Genomic DNA, 9,219 nt, shown 5'->3' with positions numbered 1-9,219 from the left:
GACGGACAGACAGACACAAAACAGACAGCCACAGAGACAGGGAGATAGACTGAAGTGTCTCCGAGTCCTCTGTGAGACAGACAGACAAGATGACTGACTTCCTGTTTGGTTTTGGGCAGGGTTATAATGTATCTTTTTGCTCATCTTGGGGTCAAGAATACATGTAATTTTGATGTGAATCCATTGAAAAATAGCAAAGATACAGTATTTAGAATGTGACAGCGAAGGATTTTACAGTGACATTATAGGCCCCTCCCACTGATCACAGCCTGTTTTTTCTATCAGGACCTGTTCCCATCTTATAAGATTCATCCAACACTATTTTGAAGTCAACATGACATATCTTCTTTCCGGACGCCTAAAAGTGGAACCCTCTGAGAACACAAAGCATGAGGTCACATCTGTCTCATGTTCTTCTTCTCCACAAAAGTGAAACTGTTCCTAGTTCACTAGTTTTATTATGAATGATGATAAATGTGTACAGAATAAAGCAGATGATGTTAGTCCATCACCTGAGGATTATAGAGGGGATACATTTTCTATCAGGCACAGTGAGACAGGCTGAAATCATTTGTATCTCCTGATAACATGTTCTGGTCCACAGTCCTGTATCACCATGTGTCTGTGTTGAGAATGTCTGAATAAATACTATGAAGTTATGATGATCAACAGAGGCTGAATAAAAAAATACATCAATATCTAAAGATCAGATCTCCTGTGTAAAGGAAAGTGAGTTACATCAACAACTACTGTTGGCAGTGCTGCAGTAAGTTCATCAGAACATCATTGAGTGAAAAAGGTGGATCTGAGTCTGACAGTGTGTTCAAATGTTCACAGTGGTGTTGATTTTACTGTATCACAAGTTGGACACATTGATCTAAAGACTGAATTACAGCATGTTTGAGTCTAGAACCCAGAGAGTATTTAGCTAACGTTTAGTTAGCAGACTGGTCGCCTAGCAACATTACACTATCGTAGAAAAAGGAGAATATATGACATTGTCAAGCAGAGCTTTGAATACTATTAACTTTAACAACATGTATGTACAGAATAGCAAAAGCATTTATTTAGGTAGACCTGTTATTGTTATTATCAAATTCTATATAATTTAGGGCTCTATTGTGTCTGCTTTATTTGATTTAGTAGGTATATATGAATTGTTTAATGTGTATTAAGTTTAATATTTAAAATATAATTATTTTTATTTGTTAACAATTTAGATTTTGTGTATTTTGCTCAAACTGTCTTTTTAGTGTTAATCTACTGTCTGGATTATATCAGTTTTGTCTCTGTTTACGGACATGGTTTTGTTGTTCGATTTAGATTAAGATGAAATTAGATGTTCTGAAAACAACATTTAATTATCGTAGGTTAAAAAAGAACCATGAAGCAATCTTGAAATTAGTAGTTTTAGACTAAAAACAAGCAATATTGTCTTTTTTTCAAGCTGTAATATTTAGATCAATTTTCTTAAAATCAGAAATAGTAACTTATTTTTGGCCTATTTAGACCTGATTATTGTAAATAAGAAAAATTAGCTTAGTAAATAAAACTTGAAATAGGAACAGCTATTCCAAAAACAAGCACATTTCACTTAAATATGATAATGTTTACATGAAAATAATGCTTAAAATCAGAATTTAATGAAAGACAATTTACCTTAAAATAAGAGTTAAAAAACAAAACAAACATTTGAGACATATCTTTCTACACTTTTATTGTGCAAAAATCACAATGTCAAGATCACAAACCAGAGCAATAACCAATAGCCCCACACGACTGTAGTTTAACATCATTGAACAGGAGCCACATTTTAAAAGGAGGGACTTAATGCTGCTGAACTACTTCAACTAAAACTGATGTTTAAACTGTCTTAATCATGAAACTTTCTCCATTCAGCCATAGATTTTTTGTAGGAAGTAGTCATGTCCTTCTCATGGATGGCATCTAACAAAACCTCTGTCTGTAGCACAGACAGGAGGGTAGCAATGCACTTGGGATATGTGAGGTGAAAGGTGTAATAACAGCCAAGAAGATACATCACGCTTTCACTGAGGTCTTCTTTGGGGAAAGTCAGCAGAGGAACTGTTCCAATGACCAGGATGCAGTTTGTCTCACAGACAATCACCACAGGGCTGACCAAGGGTCTTGATTGAAGGTAAGTGTTGGGGTCCTCTGCTGACTAAAACAAACAATTCATTAAATCTTCATCCAAATATATAAGTTTGAACAAAGTACATGATAATAGAAACACTCCTTAACAACTGTGACACACACAAAGACGGAACTGCATCGCCCTCGTCCGACAGAGCAGTGATCGAATCCGAACCGAGCCCGATAGGCATTAAGATATTTCTAGATAAGTTCTAAATATTTGTCCGAGCCCGACCGAATCCGTTGGGTTCCGACAGGTCCCGTCGGACTTCGGTCAGGTTGCAGCACTCTAATATATACACAGGTGCTCGTCCTATAATTAGAATATCATGAAAAAGTCACTTCTGTAATTCAACTTAAACTGTGAAACTAATATATGATAGACTCATTACCTGCAAAGTGAGATATGTATAGCCTCACTGCAAAAACTCAAAATCTTGCCAAGTATATTTTTCTAATTTCTAGTCAAAATATCTTATCACACTTAATATAAGACAAAATCACCTAAAGAGCAAGATTTAAGTGAGATAAAGGAACTTGTTTTTAGACAGTGCATCTTGAATACCTTGTTAAGTGAAACTGTCTTGAAAACATCTTGTTTTGAGTCATATGTCAGATGAAACAAGCTTTTTTGACATTTCACAAGGTTTTTAAGCTGCTGTGTTATTTGCAAAAGATGAATTGTCTTGTTTCAAGAAATAGAGTTAACTTGAATTGAGACAACAAATCTGCTTTATTGAAAACTGCAACATGCCCAACTCACAATGCAGTACAGTGTGGCTATATTTCTTACATTTCCATCAAACCATGTCCATGTGATATGTAAAAAAGACAGAGGCAAAAGCTGGAATTATGTTTCCTTCTCTGTTCTGTTACACTCATACATACTGCACCACATTATTCCAAAAGTAACAAGTAAAAATAAATGCTGTCATCAATTGTGTTTGTCCTTAAAAAAAAAAAATCAGCACAAGTACCCCACTCAAAGACTCATGAAGAATGATGTTTGATGACATCTGTGAGCTCATACTTCAGGGGAATGTACATGCTATTATTGAAGTTAACAAAGTAGTATGGTGTATAATCAACAAGCTTTTCAGCATCCATGAAAATATTGGCTTGCGCTAGGTCGGGAACTTCTATTTCATAAGCTAAATAATGATCATTCCACCCAACTGTAGAGAGAGGCTGGCATTCAAAACAATACACTGACGCATTTAAAATATAAATGTTTTTCACAAGTGCAAACTCTGGAGTATCATTGATAACATTAGAAATAACCAAAGATTTTCCACATGTATGCGTATTTCCATGTTGCATAATCCACCGTACTGAAACTATATGTTCGACATGCTCTATTCCTAAGAAGTCTATAATCTTTCCTTCAACATAGTGAGCATCTTTCACCTCAGAGGCTGGGCCCATGTCAACTTCACTTGAAAAAATTGGATGTTTCTCATGCACATTCTGACTACATTCATAAAGTTGGTTGTGCTTCACAAGAGACTTACAGATATTTTTAAAACTACTTTTCAAAGCCCACTGCTTAAAAAAGCAATGCTTTGAATCAAAGCGCATACACATATGCCTCACTGCAGGACCAAGTGCCTTAATCTGTGAAGGAAGATGCAGCAAGTAATGCTGTTTAGGTATAATATTTGTTTTAAATGTTGCTCTATTAAAAGCTTCAGCCTTGAAAGAGTTGAGAGAGCAATAATAGGTGAAAACAGAATTTTGACTATCTCTAACAACTTAAGTAGCATTTGTGTGTAATTATTTTCTCCAATTTTGTCAATGAGAAATGGCAGGATCTTTAACAAAACCAGCATCTGCCCAGCTGACTGTTTCAATTTATTGTCATTTGATGACAGTGTATTGACAGATATGGGACAAGGTTTATCCCTTGCATCCACAGGAGAATAAGGGAAATAAATAATTGCACTGTTGAATACATCTAAGTCCAAATGCCCTGAAAGCACAAGATGCTTTAAAACACATTTTATTTCATAAGGGGCAACCCCTTCAAGAATGACATGCATGATGTCCTGTGGGGTTTGATTGATTATATCAAAGTGAGGAAATTCTGTTAATTTGCTTATCCTGTTTATGCCATATGTCATTTTTAGATTTTCTTTCAGAAAGTCAATATTTGCCTTCTCAATGTCATTACATTGCCTGTTATGACTTGCCATTGTCCTTTTAACAAACAAATCTTCATTAAATTGCTCCTGCATGACTTCAAACTTGCATTCGCAGTGCCTGCATTTACTGTAGGCAAATCCCACTCCTATCTTAAATCCAGCCACTTCATGCTGAGCTAGAGTGTCTCCACACACAGACATAATTGCCCCATAAATTGTCCTCTCACCATTTGCAGTGACAAGCTGGACACCATCACACAGCTCAGTTAAGTCATGGTTAATCCTCTGAAATATCTCATCAATACAACGGGAAATATCTTTTGATTTTACCATGGCAAGCAGACGAATGGCAGCAAGTCTTGATCTGTATTTAGGGTTGATGTTACCTAAAGTGTAATAAATCAATAACAATTTGTTTTTGTTTGCCCGAGATCCAAGAGGATTGCATAGCTCAATTTCATCAGTATATAAAACTAACTGCAATGCTGTGGGAATTTTTGAAAAGAGTGGGTGTGACTTAACAATGTCTCCATCAATGAAATCATGAAAAAATCCATCCTTGCATGTCTGTGGCCTCTCATCAATTATTGCAATTGTTCTTGGATGTGATAGCAGCTGCTCCAAACTTTTCACCAACGGTATATAATGAAAACAATGGTCCTTAATGGTAAGAACTCTGGAGTCTCCATGTTTCACATAGCATACTGTTTGTTTTGCGACAACAATCTCTGGTTCAACTGGTTTTAACAGTTCTTTGATTGTCTTATCCTGCAAATGGGTGGAAGAAATTTGACAGAAAGGGTCGACAAACTGGTCAAATATCCCCATTGCATCACTCTTTAGTTGAACTGGGTCCCCAGAATGTCTCTCAATCATGTTGCTCATTTTCTGTTTAAGGTGCTCCAATAATGCGGCCTGATATTGCTGGACTCCAATCACCATTTGGTTAACAGCACTCTGGGGAGCAGAAAACAAACAAACAAAAAATACTACATTATAAAATTTATATAAAAATGCTGTCAACATGCAAATTCACAGACACTTTAAAAAAAAAAGTAATAACCCTTCAATTACATATTGCTAGTGATGTGCGATGATCAAAATAGGCTATTTCCAGCAAAACTATCATGAAATATTGTTGCCTTTTGCTGCTTTAAGACTTTGTTTACACGTTGTCTTAAAATGCGTTTTGAGCAATAGGATCACAAGTGGACAGTGCTAAATAAAAGTTTAAGTGTTGGGTGTATTATGTTGTCTCTATTTTCAGCTCATTCTCAACAAATATAGTGGATGGACAGATTTTGTAAGCAAGGTATATGGCCATATGCATATATAGCGGGGAAGTGAGATTTGATCAGAAGTGGTCACTGAAGAAGCATGTGGAGACACATTCTAATGTCACGTGTTTCTCTGACATACCTTTAACTGTCCACCTGTGATCAGATCAATCAAGATTTCAGGTCTGAACAGTGGCTGAGTTATTTGAAAGTTTAATCTTATTGCTTTTAAACTTGCTACTAAAAATTAAATATAACTAATTGGAAAATCAATGGCATAAATTACCTGTGTCAGTCGATGCGTTTCTCTGGCTTGAAGAAGAAATGCAGTTACATGTTTAGAAAGGTCAACATTCATGCGACCCTCTCCATCTTCTTGAAATCCACTCTGAAAGAGATTCACAATAAACATATCTATTAAAACAGGGAAAATATTGACATTTGTAGGTAGCACCTCCAGACAATCTGACAACTACCTGGGTAAGCTAGCTGGTTAGATTTCTTCCTATAAAAAAAAGGTACAAGATGGGCATATTTTTACTGATTGGTGTCCTTATTTTGAGTATATAAAATAACAAAAACTACTAATAAAAAGAAAACAAAAAACTACTATAAAAAACAATGACTTTGACAGCATCAGAAAAAATCTGTACTTCATGAGTGTTACGGTTTACACACATACTAAATTGTTTTCCTTCACCTGCTCTCTTGCCAATAAATGAATATTACTAAAGGCCTTTGAACTTAACATGTAGTCCAATAAGCTAGAAGGAGACAACTTCCTGTCACACACTGTCATGGACACATGTCTCACCAGCCAATGATAAGCCAATAATACACATATTACAGCCTCTATGCCTGATTCAAACTGTTAAAGGATAACCTGTAATTTCTAGTTTGTTATTTAAATGACTAACATTAATGTTACTGATTTTTTTTCAGTTAAGTCTGGCAACTGAATTACATAACTAATAATTACATTAAGCAAATTAAACTAATAATCAAATAAGTGAATTAGGTTACCAATTACTGCATATAAAATTAAGCAGTTGTCAGAAAAGGAACTTGTGTTACTTATAAATAATTTCTTTAATTCTCTAATTAATGTGTCGATACACTTAAATTATTTTAGTATACCTACATTATTTTTCTTGACATTGACATTTGAACACATCATGATGACATTTTATTTAACTTTGCCTAATAGTCATTTTACTGAGCCCAACTTAAACGCATATGTAAACATCCGGCTGATTCCAACGTATTTCAACACTGGATTACAACTTTTAACTAACGGGACTTGCTATTAAGATTGAATGCATTTACCTGGGGATGGATGAGTAACAACTGTCTACCTACAGCAGCAGGAGGCAGATAAACAAAGCTGCAGTCCACTATATCTACGTATCTGCACTCCACTACACCTTTCAGCCAAGGTAAGTTTATCAGGACTGAGTCTCATATGTTTAAATCTCAGTAGGCTGGTTACTCGATTACTTGTTACTGCCAAAACTAGTGGAATTACAGTACCACATTACTTTCAACACTGCTATTACTTTATCTTAAAATTACAACCTGAGGCTTAAAACAAACATGTTTAGTGCACGCGCTTGGATCACGCACAGTTGACTTACATGTTACGTTAAATGTTAGCTTAGTGTAACTTACCGCAGGGATGCCGATGCTAGATGCCTCCGCTTCAGCCACAGGGCGTGCATTAGTTTGGTCGTTTGCGGCTGTCCTTTCACCTGCTCCAGGTAAACCTCTACTAATCAACCCTTCCTCCTCCGCCGCTTCAACATGGAGAAGGTGACGCGCGTGTCCGCTTCACGTGATAGTAGAAGGAGTTATACACCCTGTACTCGCTTGGACAGCCATCAATCCCGCACACGACGCAAAAGTCAGGGCTGCGACTGTGCATGGTGTTAACACTAGCATGACCAGAGTGGTGTCATTTGACACCTATACCTATAAAGTCCAAGCTGGTGTCATTTGGCGGGTGTGAACAACTCAGCTTGTGACCATTGTTATGTTACTGAGGCCACTACTCCCCCCTCAGCTAGGGTGGGGGGGTGGCTAGGTAGGTTCCAGGACACAAAGACCTTTTGTAATCTCCTTTGTGTTTCCCATACAGCAGCTACATAGAGGTTGCAACTTATATTTCAACTTTTGCAACAGAAAGTAGTAAGTAATAATAGTGAGACGGCAACAGTTTGTTTGCATTCTTGGTGAAATTTATTTAATAGAGATTTTGTGAACAATTCTGGCACTGCCACACCTCCTTTATGCATTTGCCACATGCAAACTTGTCACAATACATACAACGCTTGGTGGCACGGTTTTTCCTGCAGCAACACTTCACCTGGTACAATGCCCTTTTCCCCACATCAGGTGTGGGTGGTTGTTGCTGAAGGTTTTGCTCATTCACCTCCTTGGCTGCCATATGAGACTGGGCAAGCTCATTTGCAAGCTCCAGCAAGAAGTCCACCCTTCTCTCCTTGACCCCAGTGCATGCCTGATAAAGCACATGTGCGTTCAGCGCTGCAATGTCAATCATATTGTAAAACACAGCGACTGGCCAACGCCGTGTTCCTGAACGCACAGTGTACTTTCGAACCATCTGGTCCATGACGTCCACACCGCATTTCATGCTGTTGTAGTCGGTGACTGTGTTCGGCTTTTTTTTCCGAGTAGCCTCAGTCTCCACCACGCTGTGCACGCTACTGAGGAGGCAGACAGTCTTCTTTCGTTTGGGCACATAAACAGTCAGTGTGGCACCAGAGGTTGAAAACACTTGTGTGCTGAATTCCTCACGGGCCAAATTCTTTTTAGCTGAATCTGGAAGCTCCCGGCGAATCTTATTGACTGTGCCGAGGAGGGTGGTCTTCCGGCTGTGCAGTCGACGTGCTAGTGACAATGAAGTGAAAAAATTGTCGGTTGTAACAGTTCTTCCTTTGTCCATAAACGGTTCCATAAGCTTCATCACCACATTTTCAGACAATCTCTCCCCAGGTGGACGACTGGGGTCTTTGCCAAGATATGGGATGATTTTGCACACATACTTGGATTTAAGGTCACATGCCACCCAGAACTTGATACCAAACTTGTCCGGCTTCGTTGCAATGTATTGCAAGAAACAGCAGCGAGTCTTAGTTGGAAAAAGTTGCTCATCTATGGTGATGTGCCTGCCTGGGTTGTACGAAGTGATGCAGTTGGCAACAAAAGACCCCCAAACGTCAGAGATTGCAGCAAACCGGTCAGTCGCAACTCGTTCACCGCGTGTGTCCTTGTCGTCGAAGCGTAGATGCTGCATGATGTCCTTGAAACGGTTTTCGCCCACCCTTCCACAAAGCACACACGATAAGCCTTTTCAAACTTTCACAATGGTTCAGTACTTCCGCATTGGGTCAAAGGTCAAGAGGGATAATGTCAGCATAACTGATGGTGTAAACAGAGATTGAGATTGTTTTTCCCTGTTGAAGCATTGATTCTTTGTGCATCTTGTGCACTTTCTTCAAATTTGTAAAATAATAGCTTAATAAAATAATTCATGGACCTGGTTAGTGAATGGTGGACCTCGTGAATTTACCTTTTTAAAGTGAGAACTCAAACAGTCCTTTTCACACTCGGAAATCTTGCTTTACCAT

The sequence above is a fragment of the Gouania willdenowi genome, unplaced genomic scaffold, assembly GCF_900634775.1.
Source record: "Gouania willdenowi unplaced genomic scaffold, fGouWil2.1 scaffold_63_arrow_ctg1, whole genome shotgun sequence".
Classification (NCBI taxonomy): domain Eukaryota; kingdom Metazoa; phylum Chordata; class Actinopteri; order Blenniiformes; family Gobiesocidae; genus Gouania; species Gouania willdenowi.
The sequence above is the reverse complement of the archived record's forward strand: the minus strand, read 5'-3'. Positions refer to the sequence as shown.